The following is a 23,493-nucleotide window of genomic DNA, read 5'->3' as shown; positions in this document are numbered from 1 at the left end:
CTGATGAAGTCGGTGATGGTTTAGCAGAATTGTGTCTGTGGGCCCGGGGGTCTGTAGATGAGCGTTCCTCTGAGGGTGGTCTGGGGGTCGGTGTGGATTTGGAAGTGTAGGTGTTCGGCAGCGGTGAGTGTGTCTTCGGTGTTGGTCATGACGCTGATGGTGTTCTTGTACATGATGGCGATGCCTCCTCCAGTTTTGTTGACGGGGTCTTTCCGGGTGATTTTGTAGCCGTCCGGGATGGCTATGGCGATGTCGGGGGCCGAGGAGGCGTTCATCCAGGTTTCCGTGAGGAAGGCGACGTCTGGTGCTGTTGTATCCAGGAGTTCCCAGAGTTCGATGGCGTGTTTGTGAACGGAGCGGGTGTTGAGGAGGATGCACTTGAGGGGGCTGTTGTTGTTGCTGCGTTCGGTGGGAGGTGTGCAGGTTCAGAGGCAGGAGAATTTGCATGCTTGGCTGGTGAAGGGTCCATGGGGGCGCCTCGGCGTGGCTCGGTGGCAGGCGGCAGATCGTCCTGTGTTGAGTGCGATGAGGGTGGCGGTGTCGTACCTCAGTCGGGTGCCCTAGAGACGTCGGTGTCCAGGGGTTGTGGCGCTGCGCGCGGTCCAAGCGCGGGCAGGCACAGACTGGCTTGCCTTAGGCAAGCCTTCGGCGCGCCAGCGGCGTGCCAGCTGAGCGTGTCCGCTGTGCGGTCTCGCAGCGGCCGCCATTTAAAGGGAGGTGGGGAGGAGGGGTCAGCTGGGAGGCGGGAGGTTGGTCAGCGAATGGGCACGGGGGGCGGGGTCGCACGGGAGGCAGCGGCGGGAAAACGAGGGAGCAGTGGCGAGCGAGGCTCCAAGGGAGAGAAGGGCGACAGTCACACGGGGTACAGAAATCAAAATGGGCAGCAGACACTGGCACACAGGGAGCAGAGCAGGCGGGTCACAGGCACAGGTGGCGCTGCAGCAGTGGGGAAGCGACCTACCCGGAGGGATCGCTCTTTTGAATGTAGAGGCATAGGTGCTCCCAAATACCATTATGGCTAGATTCTCAGCGGTTCTCCCTGCCATCATTCATGTTGATCAGTCCGTCTTTATGCCCCGCCGGAGCACCCTGCTTAATCCACGTAGAGTGTACGGAGCTCTGCACATAACAAATATATTTTGGACCAAAAAGACCGTGCTGATGGTGCTGGATGCCTCCATGGCGTTCGATAGTATAGAGTGGCCCTACCTGTTTGCTGTGTTACCCAGACTGGGATTTGGCCCAAAGTTCTGTGCTTGAATTACGTTACTGTTCAAAGCCCCCCTGGCTAGGATGAGGGTCAACGGAGCGTTATCCCAGAGTTTTCCAGGTGTGCCCACTACCACCCTTGCTTTTTGCTCTTGCACTAGAGCCACTAGGGGTTTTAATACATGCCGATCCGTTGGTATGGGGAATTCCATCGTCGGGCGGATGGGAGGAACGCGTCTCCCTATATGCAGACAACATAGTCCTTTATCTTTCCAGACCGTATGCCTCCATCACACGAATCCTGCATATCTTAGAGCTCTTTGTGAGCTATTCAGGTTACAATATAAACTGGGGGGGACGAGTGTAAGCTGGAGGCGCCTTGTAACGCGGTTGACGGGCGGCGACTGTGATTACCTACAGGGGATGTGTGGCTAAAAAGTTGAGAATACTCCCCAGGAGGTGTGTTGCTGGAATGAACTCTGATAGCATCCACCTAGCTAAACTTGAAGTACCAGTGAGGTGAAGACTGGTCCCGGAGCCCTGATGAAATTGCTGCAAGGAATTGGCAATGAAACATGTTGGCCTCTCATAATTGAAATGGTCTAAAACATGCCATTCTTTTTAATCTGAGTATGCTCACGGCATCCAATAAAGTATGTATATTTGCAAGTGAGTCATAACTCATTTTAGCTTCAATAAACAATTCTCTCTTTTTAGCGCATGGAATGACACAAGCACTTTCTGTGCATTCTTCCACATGTCACTTCTGTCTCTTTCTCTCTCTTCACCTCTAAACATAATTTTGGCACTATTTTGCTTTCTTCACGGTCATGAACGTCACCAATGTGGATTGCAGTTTGGTGAATTGACAAACAGTGAACATTAAACACCTGGATCAGGATGTGACTGGCATACTTTATGATGCCAGCCTCTGGGGGGAGATATTATTAAGAGCCCCTGATATCCTTGAAAAGGATTGATGTTGAAGTACAATCAGGTTTTTTATACATTCTGGTATAATATAAACTGTGCCTAGTCACTGGTGTTTCCCTTGTGGGTCCCCCTCCAAGACTTCCAGCAAGGAGTGTAGCCCTGATTGTGACGGACGGTTTCAAGTACCTCGGAATCTTTATAACACATGACCAACAGGTGTTTGTGCAGTGGAATCTTATTCCACAGCTGCACAGACTCCTAGTGGATACGACGCACGGGCGCACTCTCCTGCTGTCCTTAATGGGAAGAGCGACTTTATATAAGATGTTGGCCCTTCTGCGCCTTGCATACGTCCTTCAAAATACACTTTACTCAGTCCCACTTACCTTCTTTAAATCGCCCAAGAGCTCTGGGCATTGCTCTGGCAGGCAGGTGCGCTGCATATTGCTCAGCGTAAACTTCAGAGAGGGATCTATGATGGTGGACTGGCGCTCCCTGATGTACAAAACTACTATTGGGCCTCGCAACTCTTGGTAGTCAACGATTGGGTGTATGCAGATTAGGGACTGCTGGCCCACAGGGTTAACAGAGCAGTATGTTAGCCGGTAATTTTGAATCCATTCTGTACGCCCACCAGGGGGAGCAGAGCTGCTGGCACATACAGCGACCGTAGTGAAGTGCTGGACTGAGGCTAATAGATATCTGGGCGGCACTCTAGATTGACGGTCATGATCCCCTCCTGGCTTAGCAACCAGCTGATGGAAGTGTCCAGTCTATGGGGCTTCTCACAATGGGCAAATATAGAAATTGAGAATCTGGGTGACATGTGGAGGAATGGGAAGTTACCTTCCTTTAATGTACTTAGTCAGGAATATGAGCTGCTGACCGCAATGAAGGCTCTGTTATTTTCAACCAAGGCATGCCCTTAGGATTCATTCCAGAGAGTACAGACCTCCCTGACTTCTCTAACATAGACTGTTAGAGATTGCAGGGATTTGTTAGCATGAGCTGAAAGTCATTTTGTATTTCTGGCAGCCATCTTGTTTGCCATGTGCTGCCACGTGCTCGCCATGTGCTCTGTCCTCCCTCAGTGTTGACTGCTCTTGTAATCTGCCTAGAAACGAACTATATTTAGCATCTTCCACCTTCGCACATGCTCAGTTGAGCTTGCAGCTGTCCTTGCAGTTGTTCTTAGTCTGTAAATATAAGGATGTGTTTGCCAAAAACAGCCACTGTTAGCTCCTCCCACTTTGTTGAGCAAGCAGATCTTGTATGTCCATATTAGGCATTTTGCATGCTTACATGAGCCAGGACTGCCCCATACTCTTATGCTGACTATGTAACCCTAAGCATATATAAGGCCCCAGTTTTCTGTACTCCTTAGACTGCCTCATTCAGTTGCTAAGGCTTCTGTGTGACGTAGTCTCCCTCAACTGAGGTGAATAAATGCATTCTTTTTATATTTCAGCCTCTGTGCCAATTTCTTCTTTGTTGGTTTAAAAAGACCAGGTATCAATGAGACCCCTGAGAAGGTTTCTATTTTCTAAAAATGGCGCTCCAACGTGGACCTCATCAGAGAAGTGGCTATCTAAAGGAGTGATCTTGTCAGGAGACAGAAATCTACTAAGGAGGATAGAACAGGATTCTACTAAGGAGGTACTCTGTGCACAGAGATTCTGGGGATTCTCTGTCTCTGCAGCCCAGTATATTTCTGGTCTTCCTGATTTTGATCCTCCACATGATGTCACTCCTGACTGAGAACCTTTTTGGCGTGAGTATTCTAAAAACGACCGTTAGGTCATTCAGAACTTGGCAGTTAGAATTTGGACAACCATTTGTTTGGTAAGAGTCGTTCTGCGGCGCTTGCTGTTGGTTTTTGATGCCTTGGATTGGTACGGTAGTTTAGTAACGCTTACTGTGGCTTTTGTTTTGTATTTGTATGTGTGTAAAATATCAATTGCAATTTATATAGGCAGGTAATGAGGAGATTTTTCTCTGTTTTGAATTGATTTGAACGGCGCAACGTATAAAGAGTACCTTAAGCGCTACTTTGTTTATAATACTGCATATTCTGCACTATTTTTGGCAGGCCTGTTTCAAGCACACATCGAAGAATGTGTTGCTTTTTGGAGGTACCATAGTGAGATGTGAAGTGAATTAGCCGGCTCCCCTGAGGGAATACCTAAATAGGTTTAGGTATAAAAACATATTTCTCTGTACCCCAATGGAATTAAAATATGACAATAATACAAACAAGGATCCTTTTTCTGCGCACGTTTATAAATGGAGATATGCAGAGCGATTATATGGTGTTCTTCCAGCCAAAGCTAGTGAATTTAGTGTATTTTGGCTTCTTGGAAATAAAACAGTCTGTTGGGCTGTGTTTTATGCAGTCTTTTGGAATACTATTGAGAAGCTCTTCTTGTAAATATGACTTACAACTAGTATTTATAAATGGTTTGGTTTAAGTACAGTCTGTGGGCTGTCCTTTGTTTCTGTCCTAAGTGTTGATCTGTGGGTTAATCATGTGTTTAAATGTCTATGTGGTTCGTGGTTTCACATTAACTGTGAGGAAATAGCGATTGCGCTCTTTGTGTAAGGATTGCTAGCCTTAAGCGCGCTGCATTATGTGTCCTGAGTGTATGACCACCACTGTATATGTCTGGAATGAGCTCAATGTGTTTGTTTGTGTTTTCTTGCTGTCATCAGTCTGTTATGCAAAATGTCATTTAATTAATATTAAATAACATATTTATTAAAATCCAGAAATGAAGCATATGATATGCTACATAATTGTATGTTACTATTAATTTATAGAGCAAGCAATTATGCATATGCCAATGCTTAAAAGATAAAATTAGAATTCACATTGAATAGGAATAAAATAGGCCTAAAAAACGAAAGTGTGTGTTTTGCAAAAAATAAACAATTATAAGATGTTATAACATTTTCCTTAGATACATTGTATTAGATATTAACAGGCAAACACATCATTTGAGTAAATTTTTGCTGAACTAAACACATTATAGAACATGCATTGAAATGCCTCAGTTTTAGATAGACTGTCACCGTGCTAACATTTCAACACTGAAAAAAGCTTTCCAACAGCTGTGTTTTAACTGCCGCTAAGAAACAGCTGTTGTTTTTGTAGGCCACGGAGAGACAGGGATGTTGATTCAGCTAGGATTTTGCAGTGTATACATGAGGTAAAATCCTGCATTTCAGACTGCTGTTTTCAAAAGTTACAAAAATCAGGTTAATTATTTTGGATAACAGGAAAACATTTAAAGTAGGGATTTCATTTCTTAATGCCTTATTACATACGCACATTCTTGGTTCTGACGTTAAATAATGACTGTCTTTTTAAAAAGTGGCGCAAAACTTTTCATGTTTCAAGTTAGGCTTCTGTGCTTAGGCTTATGAATGAATGTGTCTAAATATGATAGGCAAGGGATGAAGCTTGCTTTTCCTATGTGGAATTATCAAAATGATTGGTTTTATTAAAAAAATATATATATATGAAAAAATTATTTAAAAAGTAAGTGCTTTGTAACTCGTTTTTTAATATTTATAAAGCTTAATAATCATACTGTGACCTCCTAGCATTAAAATGTAATTTAAGTTGTGTTGTACCGCATAATGAGGAAATTTGCATATGAAATATCACTCTGCGCAGGAGTAAAAAACTCATTCTTATAAGGGTATAAATGATATATTTCTAATGTCCAATCTCGGGAATTTGTAGAGAACATTCTGAGGATGACTATTATGCAAAAAAATTATAGGATATTCATTTTTAAGTGCCCCAAATATCAAAGTCGAAATTGGGCAAAATTCACTAATTTAAAAACAAATTCTGTCATTCTGAGCAGCTTTTAAAATGCCTTAGGCTTCAGTAAATGCATACATTTTGGTATGAAACAAATAGCTGACCTTTATATTGCTGGAAAAGTTTACTGCACACTGCTTACAACAATTGAAAATATTTATAAAACCATCAGAAGTTATTCTTTTAACTACAAACAGGGGGATAAATGCTTTCCAGCTTTCTGTCCCTAGGCAAATTGGGACAGACGCATGGACACCCTTGAATACAGAATAGGACAGCTGGGAAGGGTTAAATGTCAGTTCTATATTTAGAAGCCTGGCGGGGCTCCGAGAGCAAGGTCTTCTTTGACATTTTGACATCTGAAACTTTTTGAAAGACAAGATGGCAGCACAGGGAAAGAAGGAGGAGTTGTGCTTAGTTTTTGTCGGCAAAAGCAAGTTTTTATGCACTCATATGAATATACCACAATACAATTGTATATGTGAGCTTGGCCATATATACAGCACTAATTCTTTTAGTTTGGCGCTAACTAGGGCTGAGCCAATGGGATTTAGTTTGACTTCATTTGCCCCTATATTACAACTAGTATACTTACTAAAGGGATTTGAGGTTGGTTATTCATGTTTTTAGCTTCAACGTACTATTTACCTCTTCAGAGTTTGTTTATGCCCAGTTGCTACAAATAGAGGTTGATAGTGTTGACAGAAGTGAAACCTGTTTCAGGTTTCCTACTGTCAAAATGGGGGAAGGAGGCTAGTTCCTCTACAAATTAAGGCTAGGTAATATGTATGTTGCTCTCTCTTTTTCTCAATTTTTTGTTGAAATAGTACTGAGACATTTAATTGGCTATTCATTAATACTGTTTTAAACGTTGTTAGCAATAATAAAATGAATAAGTATATATGTTATGTTACTGCCCATCCTGTTTGATGAAATTATGACAGGATTAAGTATGGGCGAAATTTGCGAATTCGCAGGACGCGAATTCGCGTGAAAGCAAACACGCGGTCCCCAAAATCCGCGAACTTTCGTTCGATTGCGGATTGTTTTATTTTTGCGAGTTTGCAGGATTTTTTCTCACCGCGGCTACCACGAACTTACCCATGCGGTCTTCTATGGGCGCGGCCAACTTGTTTTGACTGTTCGCGGTGCATATTTCCAGTTCCGGTCGCTAGTTGCATGCTCGCGTTGTGCATTTCCAGTTCGGGGGCGCAATTGTGTGTTTGCGTCCGTTTTTGCGTGCTCGCGAGAAAATATCACACACACTTACCCACGTGGCTGCAATGGGTGCGGCCATCTTGTTTTTCATTCATTGCTATGGTTCTGGGCATGCCTTTTCAATCCTGTTTCAATCTTTGTAATCCTTTGTTTCTTTGAACTTTTTTTTTCTTTTTTATTCATTATCTATCTCTCTATTTTTCTACATCTATATTTTGTGTTTTTTTCTACTTTTTGTTACTTTAATAACTACTTCTTTTTTTTTAGCTCTCTCTTTTTTTTATTTACTTTTTTTCCCTATTGTTTCCTATTTTTCCTTTCTTTAACCCAGGACCATGGCAAAGGGAGCCGGCAAGTCCAAGGAGTAGAGTCCCGCACCCCGTAGCCAGCTCCCGTGCGGGCGTTTAAGGGGGGAGTCTGTAAGTCCCAGGGAGATCTTCAGCATTGTGGAGGTGGCCGCACTGGTCTTCTTTGTGCAGCGCCACCTCCCCAAGACCGTCGCAGCAGGCAGCAGGCCCGGTACCGGGTATGGCCTCTGGGAGCGTCGCCAGCTATGGGGTAAGGTGTGCCAGGCCATGTATTGGGAGTCAGGGGTCCGGCACACCTACAAGCAGGTGATGCACCGGTGGTCCGACATACTGGAACGGGAACAAGACCTGCTCGACCTGCTTGGCGTCGAGATCCCTGGGCTTGGTGAGTACTAGTAGCTATTTAATAACTACTTTGTTTTCTTTTGCTCTGTGTTATATTGCAAATATATGTTTTTTCCGAAGAGCAAGAATGCTGCAGATTACATTGCAGGTAAATTATGTTTCAAACGCTTCAGTGATTGCCGGTGCTCGCCTGCTCAGTGGCGGTGCTACTATGCTTACTTGTTTTCAATTTTGTGCTCATTTGGCCTGAGTGATTATGTATGAGTGTACTTTCCAGTCCTTCCTTTGTACTCCTGCCACTAAGAAGAGATAGTGCTGGTGGATTGATAGGTTGAGTATATTATGACTTGTTATTTAGTAAGACATTTTTAGTGGTCTGCAATCATGACGGACTGTCTGTCACTTCGCGTGCTGCTGAGTGCTGCCAGTCCTAGTAGAAAGTTTTTGTAGTTGGTTTAGTGAGTTACATAACTTTCCAAGTAGACGGTCCGCGAATCCAGCAATACTATGGTATCCTAGTAGACCACATCAGATAGGTCAATACATTTAGTGCAATTGTTGTTTATTTCCCCGAAATAATTTGTTATTGTTTTTTTGAACGGTTTGATTTTGTTGACAACAATCATCCATGTTTGAGTCTTTCTTTCATGTACATCAGCTCCTCCCAGGGGCAAGAGAACAGAGGTGGCGGTGGCGGCGCCGGCGGAGCCGGAAGGACAGGAACGGTCTGCCGAGGGCTCTTCTGCTGGCCCCAGTAAGTTTACCTGTTAATATTAATAATTATACTTCCCTAACTTTTACAGCACCTATTTATTCCAAACATTCATCATAATTCTATTTTTTCCTAAATCGTCTTTGATCTTCTTGTAGACTATTTCTAAATTCTTATCCTGCCTCTACTATGACTCTCTGTGCTACTACTATTTATTATTATTAGTCTGTCTGTGTAGCTAGCGAAGCTTGCACAGTTGGCAAAAGGTGTTAAACAAAACTCCTATTCAGCAAGAGCGCTAGGCACTGAGTGCAGTCCTCTGGGTTGTCCATAATGTCTATTGAAGTCTTTTTAATGTTATGCTTTGACAATTCCCAACAATAAAATGTAAATGGCCACCAAGAATAAGATACTAGTTTACTTTTTGATTGGATAGGAGGACATACTACTACTACTGTTGCAGGGACTATTCTGCACATACAGAACTATGGACAAGAAATAGGGCATTTGTGATAATAGGCGCAGCTAGACTTTCCACATACCTCAGTCAAAACAGAAGTTGAACCCCCAATCTCCTTACTGACTAGCTAGTGTGTCAGAGTCATTTATTTAGCTCCTGAATGCAGCGATGATCCCCAATGATTATACAACCCAGAACATAAGACTACGGAGTCAGAGTCCCGACCTCTCAGAGTCACGGAACCATGCTTGCAAATTGCAAACCCTTTTGCTAACTCACTCATGACCAAAAACCACAGAGTCTATGTAAGTTTTAAAGCTTTATTAAAAGTAAAACAACTAGCTCTGTGTGTACTCTGTATATTAAATTTCAATTGTGCATTATATAAAAACATTCATTAAAATCAACTTCATATAAGAGAAACTGTGAACTCTTGAAAACTGAACAGTGGCTGATTTTACACATTAATTGTGGGAGACCCCTCACCTGGTTGGAACTTAAAGTCTTGGTGGTGATGATGACGACTCCGAGTAACATATTGCTCTTGTTCATAGAAGGGAAGCTTCTGTCTGTTATGAGAAAAATGGTGCGTGTTAAAAAGCAAGCATTCATCAGTTGTGCCAAAAAGTGTAGCATGTTATGGCTAAGCATAAATAAAAACACCCTCCCCTTCCGAAAGGAGAATTTTTAGTTTAGACTAGAGAGTCACAAATAAATACATTTGTTTATGTAGTAACATATTTTTTCATTCCTAGACAAAATAGGGAGTGGTGTATTTGACATCTAAAAATATGAAATGTATTTTCTAGGTGGAACACCATCGGCACAGCCCAGCACCAGTGCCGGGGCCAGCGCGGAGGTGGTCACTCCAGGGGCGGATGCGGTGCCAGCAGGAACTGCTGTGAGGGATGCCACTGTAGTGGCGGGCAGTGGTAAGCTATTATATTCCTCACTTATTGAGATTGCAGAGTACGCTCGCTGCAGGGTTGTATATGTTTTACAGTACAAGTACACTTTACTGTTAAGAAGACTTACAAATTTAGAACTACGTTTTTGTCAACCAGGTAGAAGTCGAAGACAGTCACCCTTGACTTCGTATTAGCAATAGCATTAGTGGCGGGAGTTGATGAGTAACCAATTGCCTCTTCCAAATTTGACGTCAACTCTGCTGTGAAAGTTTTATCGAGAAGCCAAGTCGGACCAGAGATGAACTTGATGGATGGGATGAACGGAAATGGAAAGAAGGGTGTAAGGAAGGATGAGCGAGTTAAATTTATGACTGACAAAGAATGATATATATGTGTTTTTGAATGCAAGCAAAGGTGGCTGGTAGGAATCTGATGCATGGCTGGTTGAAGCAAGGATGGGTGGAAGGAGAAAGAAAAGAGGACTGCCTGGGTGGGTGAAACAGAAACTGTGTGCGTGAGCAATATATCCTTTGGGTCAAATTCAAATGCAAGTCAAGCACGGACGCATGGGTGGTGGTTTACAAATTACAATAAATAGGGTGTTTTTCGGTGAGAAAAAGTAAGGTTTGTCCAGTTGAGACATTAAGAAGAATGATTGACATTTACTTTGAATGGATGGATGCCTGGATGGTATCTTCCTCAAAGATAGCATAGGTGTATGTAGAGTAGACAGAGTAGACGGCCACTGGATGAAGCGTGTTAGTTTGAAGAGCATGTAACACTGCACGTCCGTGCCAGAGTAGCAAAGCCGAGGAAAGTCGAAGTTGTAATTTTTCATAATGCTCCCTTGACTAACAGTAGTTTGCAAGCACAGCATATATTGTGCATCTATATTGTATTGTTCACATATCAAGTCAAGTCACAAGTGCCGTCCTCCGGTGATTACGGGGACCACTCACTCACTACCTATGTTAATAATTTTTTTTCAAGTCTGTCATTCATGTGTGGCCTATCGCTGTTCACTCAATCAATAAAAACAAAGCACCTAAAGTCATCCCATATGTAAGCAAATATCATGTGAAGCGATAGATGATCATATTATCTTCTTCGTTTTCATTTTGTAGTAGTCAGGGGCAGGGCAGGGTGAAAGTTAAATTAATTGAGCAGTAGCCCTTGAAACAGAGTATGGCCAGTGCCACCCGTAATAGAAAAGTAAGAGCTTCCCCAGCTGCATGTACTGGTAACAGTAACGCAAGTCTGCGTCATCATGGCTTGCGTCTGTTTTTCTTGGGTGCAAGCTGACTTCGCTGGCATTATGCCAGCTTCCACAAGTTTACGTACTAATTTCGCTAAACAAGAGAGAAGAAGACTGGTGTACTGTCTGAGTCTAATGTAGTGAGTCCACAGTGCTAGTAGAATTCCTGACACTCCCACTAATGTTAGAGCAGAGGCCGACCAAGTGGGAGGTTAGACAGATACATGCCACAAATGTTATGTACTGTGCTTGCAAGTTGCTAGTGTTACTGTGACACAACTTTCTGTTGAATTATTTTGTGTTAATCTTAATGAGTATTGGTTACAGTATTTTTTTCTTCCTTCATATAGATACTCCTTCTAAACCATCAAGGAAGGAGTTGGCTATCCGGGCCAGGCGCTGGAAGCTGGAGGCAATTGTCGCCTTAATATCGGCGGCTGGTGGCTCAGGAGGAGGTGGAGTTGTCTCAGTCAACAACAACAGCTGCATCCTCCTCCACTGCCCCTGGGTCACATAGCCAGCGCAATCCTCCAGCGGTATGGCGCCGTTGTCCGGCAGCCGCCCGCCGCCACCGAGCAGCGCAACCATCAGCTGCCCCCACAGTACCTGCAAGGCGCGTGTGCACTGCCTAACCCTGCGAGTGACCTACCTTGAGCAGGAGGTGGAGAGGCAGAAAGTCCTGCTCAAGGCCCTCCGGAGAGAGCAGCGTGACCACCTGGCCACAGGACACCGCCGGCCAAAGTAGAGAGTGACTGTCCCTTGCCCCTTTTTTAAAGACTTTTGGGGGGGTGGGAATTGGGCGTTCGGGTTTTTGAACTTTTGGGGACATTTCATGGACATTGGTTGGGGTTATAGAGGGGGGTGAGTCGGGTCTTGTGGGATAGTTTATTTTTGTTAGGGTTGAAATAATTATTTATTTTCCACTTCAACATAGCATACGCGTTTTTACTGTTTTGTGAGAGATGCGGGGGTAACTGTACGTTTGCTTAACTGAAACTTAACTGGCTGGTTGGTTCAAATTGTCTAAGTAATCGCCCAAATTTTTACAAAAGTGCCACTGACAGAGTTAGTGAATTCAATTGTCCTATTACTTTACTAGTACTACCGTCAGTCTCTCGTCTCCTCCTACTCCATTATTCCTCATCCCCCAAAATGCTTATCTTACCTGTGATTCGTGTTTGAGAATAGGGCTAGGCACAGGGCTGGTTGCATGGCAAATGGTGATTAAGGTTGGCTATGGAATCCTGGAAGGATGAAATAACATCGTTGTGGTGGTAGTAGTAGTGGTACACACTGGCAGTAGCAGCATATGAAAAAAGGAAATGAGACATTGAGTGGCCTGAGAGGAGCATTAGAACAGTATGATAGTACAGTACACAAGAACAGTGCCATAAATTGTTGCCTAAGCAATGCTAAAGTATTCAATCAAAAGTTAACTACTAGTTACGTGGATTATGGCTAATACAAGAACTAGTACTGAAGGACACAGCAGCATAAGCTTTCGTCACGTGTAGGAGGATGTTGTTGTTGATGAATCCACTCGATGGCGGACATGAAATTCTGAATTGATTTGCAAATACTCATGGGTGTGTGTCAGGCAGAATAGGAATATATCCTCGGATTCCTTGACCTGCCTTGAAATTGATTATCTGTTGCTTTTGACCTTATCCTCCCCAGCAAGCGTATGAAATTATTGGTGTCATTTACTCACACCTCAATGAAAACCACACAGCCCGGGGAAAGAGGGTTAAGGTTTGAAAAATGAATGGGAATGGGGGGTTTTGGGACAGTTTTTTGGAGAGAGAAAAAAATACACAGCATGGACAAACAACGAATGAAGAAAAACAAATCTTTGGATACGACCATACCCGTAAATCTTTTAAGGGACATAAAGGAAGTGCATGCATGAAGTTGTTTGCTAAATGGACGGTTAGGTTACTGAAAAGTAGTACTTATACTACAACTTACTAACTAGTACTAAACAATAAGACAGAACAGGGCTGCAGTAATTACGCAATTTCACTTGCCTATCTGTCCTCAGAGAGAATAAACACTTAGTAGTACATTACATTAGTTTTAAAAATAGCAAAGAAACTTATCAAGTAGCTGTAGGGATGAATTTGAAGCAGAGAGCAAACGCACAGAGTCGCTCTCATAGAAGTTCACAACAATAACATTATTTAAAAGATAAGGACAAGTGAAGTGGATACTGTAACTGTATGTTGTAGTTGTCCTGGTCAAAGTCGGAAGTTGCATGCATCCAACTATTCCTCTTATTCGCGGTACTCCTCCATTCCATCGGGCGCTCCGTCGATCAATCTTGCTGACCACACTTTCCACTGCCTGCTTGGCGGATGCGGAATTGCGGAATGCTATAGTAAGCCTGAGTTCATGTTTTTCCCATCGCACAGGGTAAGTGCCGGCCTGTAACTGTCGATAGAAAACCAGAAAGGGATATTAAAAGAAACACCCCGGAGGAAAAATATAAGGTACGGTGTGTAGTGCAAAAATAACACTCACTTTCAGAGGCGACAGTATTACATACATGCATCATTTCTAAAGTGCCTTCTTTGAGTCTCTGTTTCCAGGATAATAATTAGCACACAGCAGGCCAGGGCCATGCAGAAGGTCAAGGCAGGCACCACTGAGTGAACCAACCTCCATGTAGCATACCTCTTTGACACAGACAGACAAAGCAGATCTAATTTATACAGCTAGCCACATAGCCGCAATTTTACATAAACCGCTGTCTGGACTCTGGCATAACACTACACTGGCTCGGCCACTAAATACCACGACTAGACAGACATGTAGTTCTGCTGTGGTTGTTGTTGACTTGTTTACCTGATTGCCACTCACGAAATGGCCATAGTTCTTCCATAAATCGACGATGATGATCCATCCATCCCAGTGAGTGACTGTAAAGATATTATGTAACTTTGGTCATCAAGACTCATCATCATCATCATGGTATAGGCAAACTCAATGTTGTTCATACAGTCACAGTCTACACACAGTGAGTCCAAGGACATTTTCCATATTGAAAAATGCAACGTAGTGGCCCTTGCAGTAGAAGTACAATTTGTATTAAACAAGGTAAACAGAGTAGACTTGAGTTACATTTAGTGTGTAAAAGATTAAATAATAACAGAACACATAGGATTCATGTCATGCACAGCAAAAAGCAATTGCTTTCATCAGAGCCATACAGCCAGTGTTGTCCTCTGCATGCCATCTCATCATTCATTACCTGTTCCACTTTTGTCAGCATCTTATTCTTAAGTGAAGGGCCACAGGGCAGCATCTCGTGCCAATTTCAGAAGTAACAGTCAGCATAGTCAGTCATTCCAGTCCCACTTCTTTTGAGGGGACTTGTCTACGATGCAACAGTTTCTTGATTCTGCGTAATCCGGCCATCTGCTTTGAGGGAAATGGATAGGGGGAGTCTGGAGGAGGAGGATAGAGGAGCATGACTGAGTTGTGAACTTGTGAACTTCAGGAATGCAGACAGCGGCACCTTCAATATGGAAATAAGATGAAGACAGTGCTGCTGATGGATTTGTTGTGATTAAAATTGTGTTGTGCTAAAAGTTGCAAATCAAAGAAAGACACACATAAATAAAAGTGAATATGGACGGGGGAAAAAAAGTAAGAATTTCAAGCCTAGGTGTCAGGGAAGTAAAGTTTGTCCTCAAACTCTTTGAATTGAACCAGGAGTAGGTCAGCTAACAGAGAAGAACTTCTGTCACCTAAGTCGGTGTCCTCTTCTTCCTGCGTGGATTCACGTATTTTGTAATCTGGTGGTATGAAGTGCTGATTCATCTTGATCATTGTTAACCTCTCCACATTTTTGGGCGAGAGGCGGGTCCTTTTTGAAGTTACAATGGCACCAGCAGCACTGAAAACAAGTTCAGAAGACACGCTTGCGAGTGGGCAAGCCAAATAATTTATAGCCAGCTTGGTGATAAGTGGCCATTGAGGCCTTTTCCCATACCAATACACCAATTGGTTCTGATCAAAGAAGACCTCTGTTGGGTCATCCAGTTAAGCCTGCACCATCCACTCAAGGTCCTCCAGGGGTGCTCCACTTTGCGTACTACCATCTGTTGCCTTTGCATCAACACTGGAACGAGCATACCCTTGATGAGTTATCCAATCCGCTTCCGACAATAATATGGCTTGGCCTGGTGCAGGTGATGATACGGTTTCTGGTGTCGGTAATGGCTCTGAGGGAAAGTGACTGCCTTCGGCCACAGAAGTAGACCTTGACACCGGATGGCCTGCTGCTTCAGTAGTACTTGTGGTGGTTCCTTCAATTTCCTGCCGCTCTTTTTTTAACCGACTGGCTGACAGAGCTAGCCAATGTTTGTACTTGGAAATGTTCTTCAGAAAAAGGAATGTATGTATTGCTGGCCAGTGCCTTTTTGTACCGTGGATCCAGAATAGTGGTACAAATGTAATGTTGTTCTGAATGTATTGCTTTAAGCCTGGCATTGTCAACTAGGCGGCTTAATAAGCTCTCCGCCAACCGATATGTGTCTTGTTTTTCACTATCAACTCGGAACGTTGAAGACACCGCCTTCAGTTGGTGCTCTAGTATGCGCAACAATGGGATAGCTTTGCCCAAAGTACAGTCCTCCCTGCTGACTTCATGCGTGAAGACCTCAAAAGGACGAAGCATGTCTGTCAGGCTTTTAACTAGGTCCCATTCCTCCACCTCTAGCCTCATGTCTTTCATATAAGCACCCCGTGCGTGAAAGACATATTCAAGTACTGCTCAAATAGACGCTCAAGCATGTAGAAGGTTGAGTTCCAACATGTTGCCACCTCCTGGATGAGTCCTCTGACCAGCACTCTTCGGACACGTTGAATGATCCTCAGCTGTTTCCGGGCCTTAAAAGAATGGCTGAAATGTGTGCTGATTCTTCCGCAGGTGGTCAGTAACTTGCTGACTGTGTTTTCTTTTTTCAAGATATCTTGAACAATAATGTTAATGCTGTGCGCAAAACACGGCACTCTGAAATAGCCACCATCACCCATGGCCTTAACTATATTACTGCCATTATCTGTTGGAACATAACCAATCATGCGCCTTCTTGGCATCAGCCATTGAAAGACCTTACTATTAAACTCCTCAAAAATGTTTACTGCAGTATGAGATTTCACAATGGCAAACATGGCTACTGTTGCATGTTTCCGAGTAGCTTTAAAAATTGGGACACTGTCAACACCTGCAACTATCTTCTCTCTAACCCCTGCAAAAGAGACCCAGTGTGCAGTGATGCACATGTAATCAACGGCTTGGCAACTGGTCCACATGTCTGTTGTCAGGTGGATAGTGTGAACAGCACTCTTCTGCAAAGCTGCTCCAATCACGTCCAGCACATCTTGATGTAGTGCTGGAACCGCAACTCTGGCAAAATAGGACCGGCTAGGAACCTTCCATTTAAGGCAGACTGTTGCCACAAATTCTAGAAAACCCACCCGTTCCAAGAAAGAAAAAGAGAAAAGGTCCAGCACTAACATTTTAGCCAGCATTGCATTATACAGACGTACCGTTGCGGGGTTGCGTTCAAATGGCGCCTCTGACCAAATCATGCTTTTAATGGTGGTCTTGACCGTTTTCATATGTGATGATGATCCAGACTTCTTTAACCCAGTTAGGCTCATTGATGTACTTTTTCGCATTGGAGTCTCTACCAGACTCTTACTGTGCCTCCTAGATGTTGCTGGGGTAGATGGTGTGAGCGCTACCACTGCAGTGCTGCTGCCAGGGGTACTGTGTGTTCCAGAAAAAATGTCTCTCGCTTCTTCACCTCCCCCCTGCACGATCAGCTCCTCGTCATCAAATGCAATATCAATGGCTACATTTGGATTTGTACTTTTGGCTTTCCGGATGTTACTTAGGTGCGCCTCCCAGTGGATAATGTGGTGTTTTTGGAGATGACCTCTCTGGCCTCCGGTACCAAGCTTACCCCGACTAACTACTTGTTTACAACCCGGCGGACACCCCTGCTGCAGGCGTAGTTTTTTCTTCCCCAAAAAAGTGGCGGTCGGCACACCAGTCTCCTTGGTAAGTGGCGCCACTTGCTTCTTCTGCTCCTTCTTACTGGCAGTGGCTCTGGCAACTTTCGAGGCGCTACGGCCACCTTTCTTTGGGCCCATCTTCTTTAGATGTCAGAACAGCAGGACACAGTTGCATGAGTTGCGGAGTTGTCTGTGGCCACACGTGACGTCACGTGACGTTGTGCACACACCGCAGCAGGACTTCTTCCTGGCACCACAACAAGTGATGATGATGAGGATAATTCCTGGTTCTCAGTCTTTGTGCACCTAAAAGCAAAGAAGCCAGAGGAACATCAGTTAAATAAATGTTGCATATGTCATGCTTCAATTAATACTATTGCAACTAGGCATTTATTATTATTAACACAACACACCCAAAAACGGAAAGACACAAAATAAAAATTGCAATTTTAATCAAAAATGCATGTTTAAGTTAATAGAAGAGAGACCACACAGAGAGAGTTGTTTCATGCACCCATTCATAACCCTAGGCCTATTGGCCCACAAGCTTGCCGGCCTATGGCAAAAACTGCCTTGCCTCAAAATGCCCCCCCACCCACATGGCCAGGCCCTGGACCAGGCCCAACAACACCCAAAAAATCGAAATACACACCAAAATCACCCCAATCCAATGCCATCCATGCCCTAAATGATGTTTAAATTCAAGAGACCTCACAGAAAGACTTTGTCCATGCACCACTGACTACCCCTGGGCATAATGGATGAAAGCAAGGCAGACTGGGTGCAGGCCTATGGCACAAAGCACACTGCCTGGCTTCAAAATGGCCCCTAGACCCCCACCCACATGGCCATGCCCTGGACCAGGCCCCACCAACACCCCCAAAATCGAAATACACACACAAATCACCCCAGTCCAATGCCATCCATGCCCTAAAGGATGTGTAAATTCAAGAGACCCCACAGAAAGACTTGGTCCATGCACCACTGACTACCCCTGGGAATAATGGATGAAAGGAAGGCAGACTGGGTGCAGACCTATAGCACAAAGCACACTGCCTGGCTTCAAAATGGCCCCTGAACCCCCACAAACATGGGCAGGCCCTGGACCAGGCCTAAAAATGGCCCCCACCCACATGGCCAGGCCCTGGACCAGGCCCCAACAACATCCAAAAAATCGAAATACACAGAAAATCAACTCAATCCAATGCCATCCAAGCCCAAAATGATGTTTAAATTCAAGAGACCCCACAAAAAAACGTGGTCCATGCACCACTGACTACCCCTGGGCCTACTGGCTAGTGTGGCTTTAACACACACCCCAAAATTAAAAAAAACTTCCACATATAACAGTGAGCTATTCAATTCCATGCCATCCATGCCGTAAATGATGTTTAAGTTCAACAAAACTCACAGAAACAGTTGTATAATGCACCAATGATTAACCCTGGGCCTACTGGATACTGTGGCTACCCACAATATATTTTTTTTAAAGTTGTGAAAAAGTTTATAAATTGTAGTTGCAGCAACTGCAATGCCCCAAACAAACAACACAAACTTACTTGTAAAATCTCAAATCCAAAAGTGATCCAAACAAAATGTCCTCAAATACAAATATCCAGCAGCAGCCACAAAGAGTAATCCTTCAAGCTCCAGATCGAAATGAAAAGTGACCAGGACATGGACAAAGCACTGGGAGGAGCCAGCTGGACAGGAACAGGAAGTTGGAGACTCTGGGGCACTTCCTTCCTCCCACCCCCCCCCCCAAAAATGGACTCCTTGCACAAAAAAGTGCAGCCAAATGTCAATCTGAGGAGATATTCTGATCCAAATCATCATTTTCAGAAGGTTTATGCTGCCAGCGATAGATTCCTTGTGCAGAATTGCAATTTTTGCAACTTCGGGAAAGCGAGCTGTTCAAATCTCCCGCCGGATGTCAGCTGCGCGTCGTATCTACGTATTCGCTATTGTTTACTCTCGCGATGCGTGATCGTGGGCCCTTATGACGTATTTGCGTTCTCAAAGTCTCACAGTGCAAGACGGCAGGACTCGATGACGTACTCGCAGTCGAAAAGTCTCGCGCGATCACACAGCCTGATCCAAAATGGCTCAGCGCACGCAAACCAGGAGGAAAACAACTCGGCGAACTCAGAATCACGGTAAGTCAATGCCGCACGCGCGAGATTGTGTTTTTGAAGCACGATCAAGCAAAACAAATTCGCCAGCTTGCGAATTGCGGATTTGTGGGCAATTTTGCGAGATTCGCGGATCGCAAAATTGTCAAAAATCTGCAAATTCTGCGAGCGGAACGAATTTTCCACCCATGCTTATACAAGACCTTCTAAAACCAGCTAAAACCAACCATGAAACAAGTTTTTAATCACACAGCATCTAATGGGGCCACGCCATACACTATGTTGGAAGCCAACATAATAGTCATTCCTGGGCCAGGGTGAAGCTCGGAGACGGCAGCAGAATATCATCAAAGATAAAAATAACTAATGGATTATAACAAGGCTGCGTCCTTTCACCATGCCTATTCAATCTATACTTAGTAGATTTAAACAACTACTCGCTAAAGCCAAATGGCCATCCGCCCAAACTGGCAAATGAGTCAATTCAACTCCTGCAATATGCGGATGACATTGTGGTTGTGAGTCAAACCCCAATAGGGCTGCAAAGAGTCATAAACAAACTGACTGATTACTTTGATCGTTTAAGCTTGGAACTAAATAAGAAAAAAACCAAGGTGGTTCGACTAGTAGGCCCCAGATCAGGAAAATACAAATGGTATGCAAAGGGAACACAAATTGAGGAAATTAGCTTATATAAATACTTGGGCATCAAATTGGGCCAAAGGATGACCTTTATGGAGCAAAAAATGGATATAAAAGCGAAAGCCCAATCATTAATTTTTGCCTACAAACAGCTCGATAAGAAATTGCAATGCCCCTCCCACGGCCATCTTTTGAAAATAATGGCAGCACAGCTGCCTCCAACTTTGTCCTACGGCCTGGAAATTTGGCATGGTCAAGAAACTGCCATTTTAAATGAACTGCAGACAAAAGTATATAAAACAGTTTTTAATCTCCTCAAAGGAGCAGCGCCAGCACAGGGACGTCTGGAATTTGGCCTCCAGAACCAGGAATATCAAAGAAAAGCAACATTTGCAAATTTGTGCTGGAAATTTAGAGCTTCAGAACCTGGATCATTGAAAAACTTATGCTGGACCAAAATACGATCTCAATTTGATACATTAAAAACAAACTTATGGGGCGATTTTTTGCGAACAACATTGGAAGTACTTGAGATAGACGAAGCCTGGAATCAAAAGTTGGAAAGAACAACATTTAATAGAGCTTGCAATGCCATGGCCAAGAAACTATCATTCATGGAAGACAAAAGAAGATTGACTAAACAACGCTACGCCTGGGCGGTAATAAACTCGTATACTACATTAAAACGGCAACCCTACTTAGTGGCTCATTTCCGACTACCTTTAAACAAGCATTTGCAATGCAATAGGTCTCGCATTTACTAAGTTTGAGAAATTGGCATTGTAAATGACCATGCCTTTTTTATGATTTGGTGTTTTAAACATAAATAAAAGGCATTGCCATTTACAATGGCAATAGCTTAAAATTGCATAAATGTGGGACCTATTGCATTGCAAATGTTTGTTTTTGATAGGCATGGAGAGATTAAGTGATTTGCCCAGAATTACAGGATGTTCAGCATCATTGCCGAGACTTGCACCCTGTCACCATTATGTGATTTAAAAAAAAATTGTTCATGTGTATCATCTATTGAATTTTGTGTATGTATATATTGAATACTTTTTAAAAATGTCAGATTCTATAAATATTTTCTAAATAAATCATGAACTGACCTACACCTATTTGATGTTCTTGGCTCTGATATACATTTAATATTGCTCCATATATCACAGTTATGGATCCCTTAGAGGATCTTTAGTTATCTATCTTGGCAGGGTTTGGTTATTTCTATTTACATTGTTCTAATCCCCTCTTGTCCTGCCTATATCATTTATCTTATCGGGGAACCCCCTTCTATTGTGTATGCTCTAGCCGTTAGGCCAACTACTCTCCCCAATTGTAATGGAATCAATTAAAACTGGTTCCACTTGCATCGTGCACATGGATATTGAAGCGTATCAACATCAGTTGTTAATTTATTATTAAGCAACTAGAAAGCCTTGTGTTTTCACTGGACACAGGCTGTGCAATGTCTGAAGCCCTACAGATCGTAAGTGGGTTTTGTAGAAACCATGTGTAATAGGATTTTTCTACCTAAGTTTACAATTGTTCTTTTATAGTTACTTAAAAAGCAGAACGGCCAATAGAAAGGCAATGCTGTGAGTCCACCAATGGGACTCACTGCATTTAAAATGTAAATCACCATCATAGGTCTATGCCACAGCAACACATTGTGGTTTGAATGCTTTAATGTTTTAATTCAGGGTGTTGTGACAATGTTAGAAATGAATAATCCTTTATTACAATGAAGGGGTGATGCTGTGGTGGCCGTGAGTGATGCTGTGGTGGCCGTGAGTGATGCTGTGGTGGTGCTGACTGATGATGTGCTGATGTTTTTTGATGTTGTGGTGCTGTAGAGTGATGTTGTGGTAGCGCATAGTGATGTTGTGGTTGTATTGAGTGATGTGGTGTTCCTGAGCGATGCTGTTGTTGTGGTGAGTGATGCTGTTGTTGTGGTGAGTGATACTGTGGTGGCCCTGAGTGATGCTGTGTTGGTGCTGAGCGATGATGTCGTGGTGATGACTGATGCTGTGGTGGTGCTGTGTGATGTGGTGGTGGTGGTGACGAGTGACGCTGTGGTGGTGGTGAGTGACGCTGTTGTGATGCTGATTGATGATGTGGAGCTGCTGAGTGATGCTGTGGTTGTACTGAGTGATGCTGTGGTGTTTCTGAGTGATGCTGAGTGATGTTGTGGTGATTGATGCTGTGCTGGCCCTGAGCGGTTCTGTGCTGGCCCTGAGCGGTGCTGTACTGGCCCTGAGCGGTGCTGTGCTGGCCCTGAGCGGTGCTGTGCTGGCCCTGAGAGGTGCTGTGCTGGCCCTGAGCGGTGCTGAGCTGGCCCTGAGCGATGGTGCGGTGGCGTATAGTGATGCTGCGGTGGCGAATAGTGATGATGCGGTGGCGTGTAGTGATGCTGCCCTGGCGCATAGTGATGCTGCAGTGGTGTATAGTGATGCAGCGGTGGCATATAGTGAAGCTGTGGTGGCGTATAGTGACGCTGCGGTGGCGCTGCGTGACGCTGCGGTGGCGCTGAGTGACGCTGTGGTGTTCCTTAGTGAGAGAGAAAGGGTGTACAGAGAATAAAGGGTGGAGCGATAGAGGAGAGAGAGAGAGAGAATTAGAGAGGGTGGAGAGATAGAAAGGGTGTACAGAGCATAAAGGGTGGAGTGAGATGATAGAGAAACAAGTTAAAGGATATAGGAGAAGAAGCAAGGGGTTCAATTCAGGGAAACCACTGCAGACTAGTGAAGCTACTATTATTAAAGAAGAAACCTTAGCAACTGTATCTATCTGAATTAGATTGGGAAATAGTTTCAATATCTACATAAGGAAGCGTGCCATTCAATGAAGAGTTTGCCTCAAATTTGCGGTGCTATTAGCAAACGAGTTAAATATGTGTTTTAAATGCTATGGAAATTATATTTTATAGAGTATGAAATACATACTGCAGAGCATGGGTTTAAACAGGAACACTTACGTTTTACATTCTTGAACGATAAACATAATTACAGAGGTGGGGTTAACGATCTTAAATTTACTAACTATAACCTCAATTTATACCCTTCAAAATAATACCTGATTAGCAAAACAACTGTTTGTCTTGTCACATACGATAAAGAACAAACATGGCATCCCTGTAGCAACTACACTGCGCTGAGATCTCCCTTTTTCGTTAAATAATTTTGTTTGGTCATTATCACCTGGTTTTAGATTCTGTATGACAATGGACTGACCTATTTTAAATAATGTTAATTTTAAAGGCGTTGGCTCTAAAATACAGTAAAGTATTTTGGCTCTAGACTCTGTTATGGAAACATTCTACAAACGCAGTATGTGTCTCCCATACTAGACAGAAATTTAGACTTGGCAGACGTCATCCAACTTGCCCTTTAATTCCGGATATAATATTCAAAGACTCTTTCTTGCAGGTCGAGCGATAACAACAGGCAGGTTTCAGCTCGCGGTCTTCAAATTCACTGAGTAAGGCGCCCTTTTATGCGTGATAAAGCCAAAAA

This window comes from Lissotriton helveticus, chromosome 10 (assembly GCF_964261635.1).
Source record: "Lissotriton helveticus chromosome 10, aLisHel1.1, whole genome shotgun sequence".
Lineage (NCBI taxonomy): Eukaryota > Metazoa > Chordata > Amphibia > Caudata > Salamandridae > Lissotriton > Lissotriton helveticus.
Note: the sequence above shows the minus strand (reverse complement) of the source record.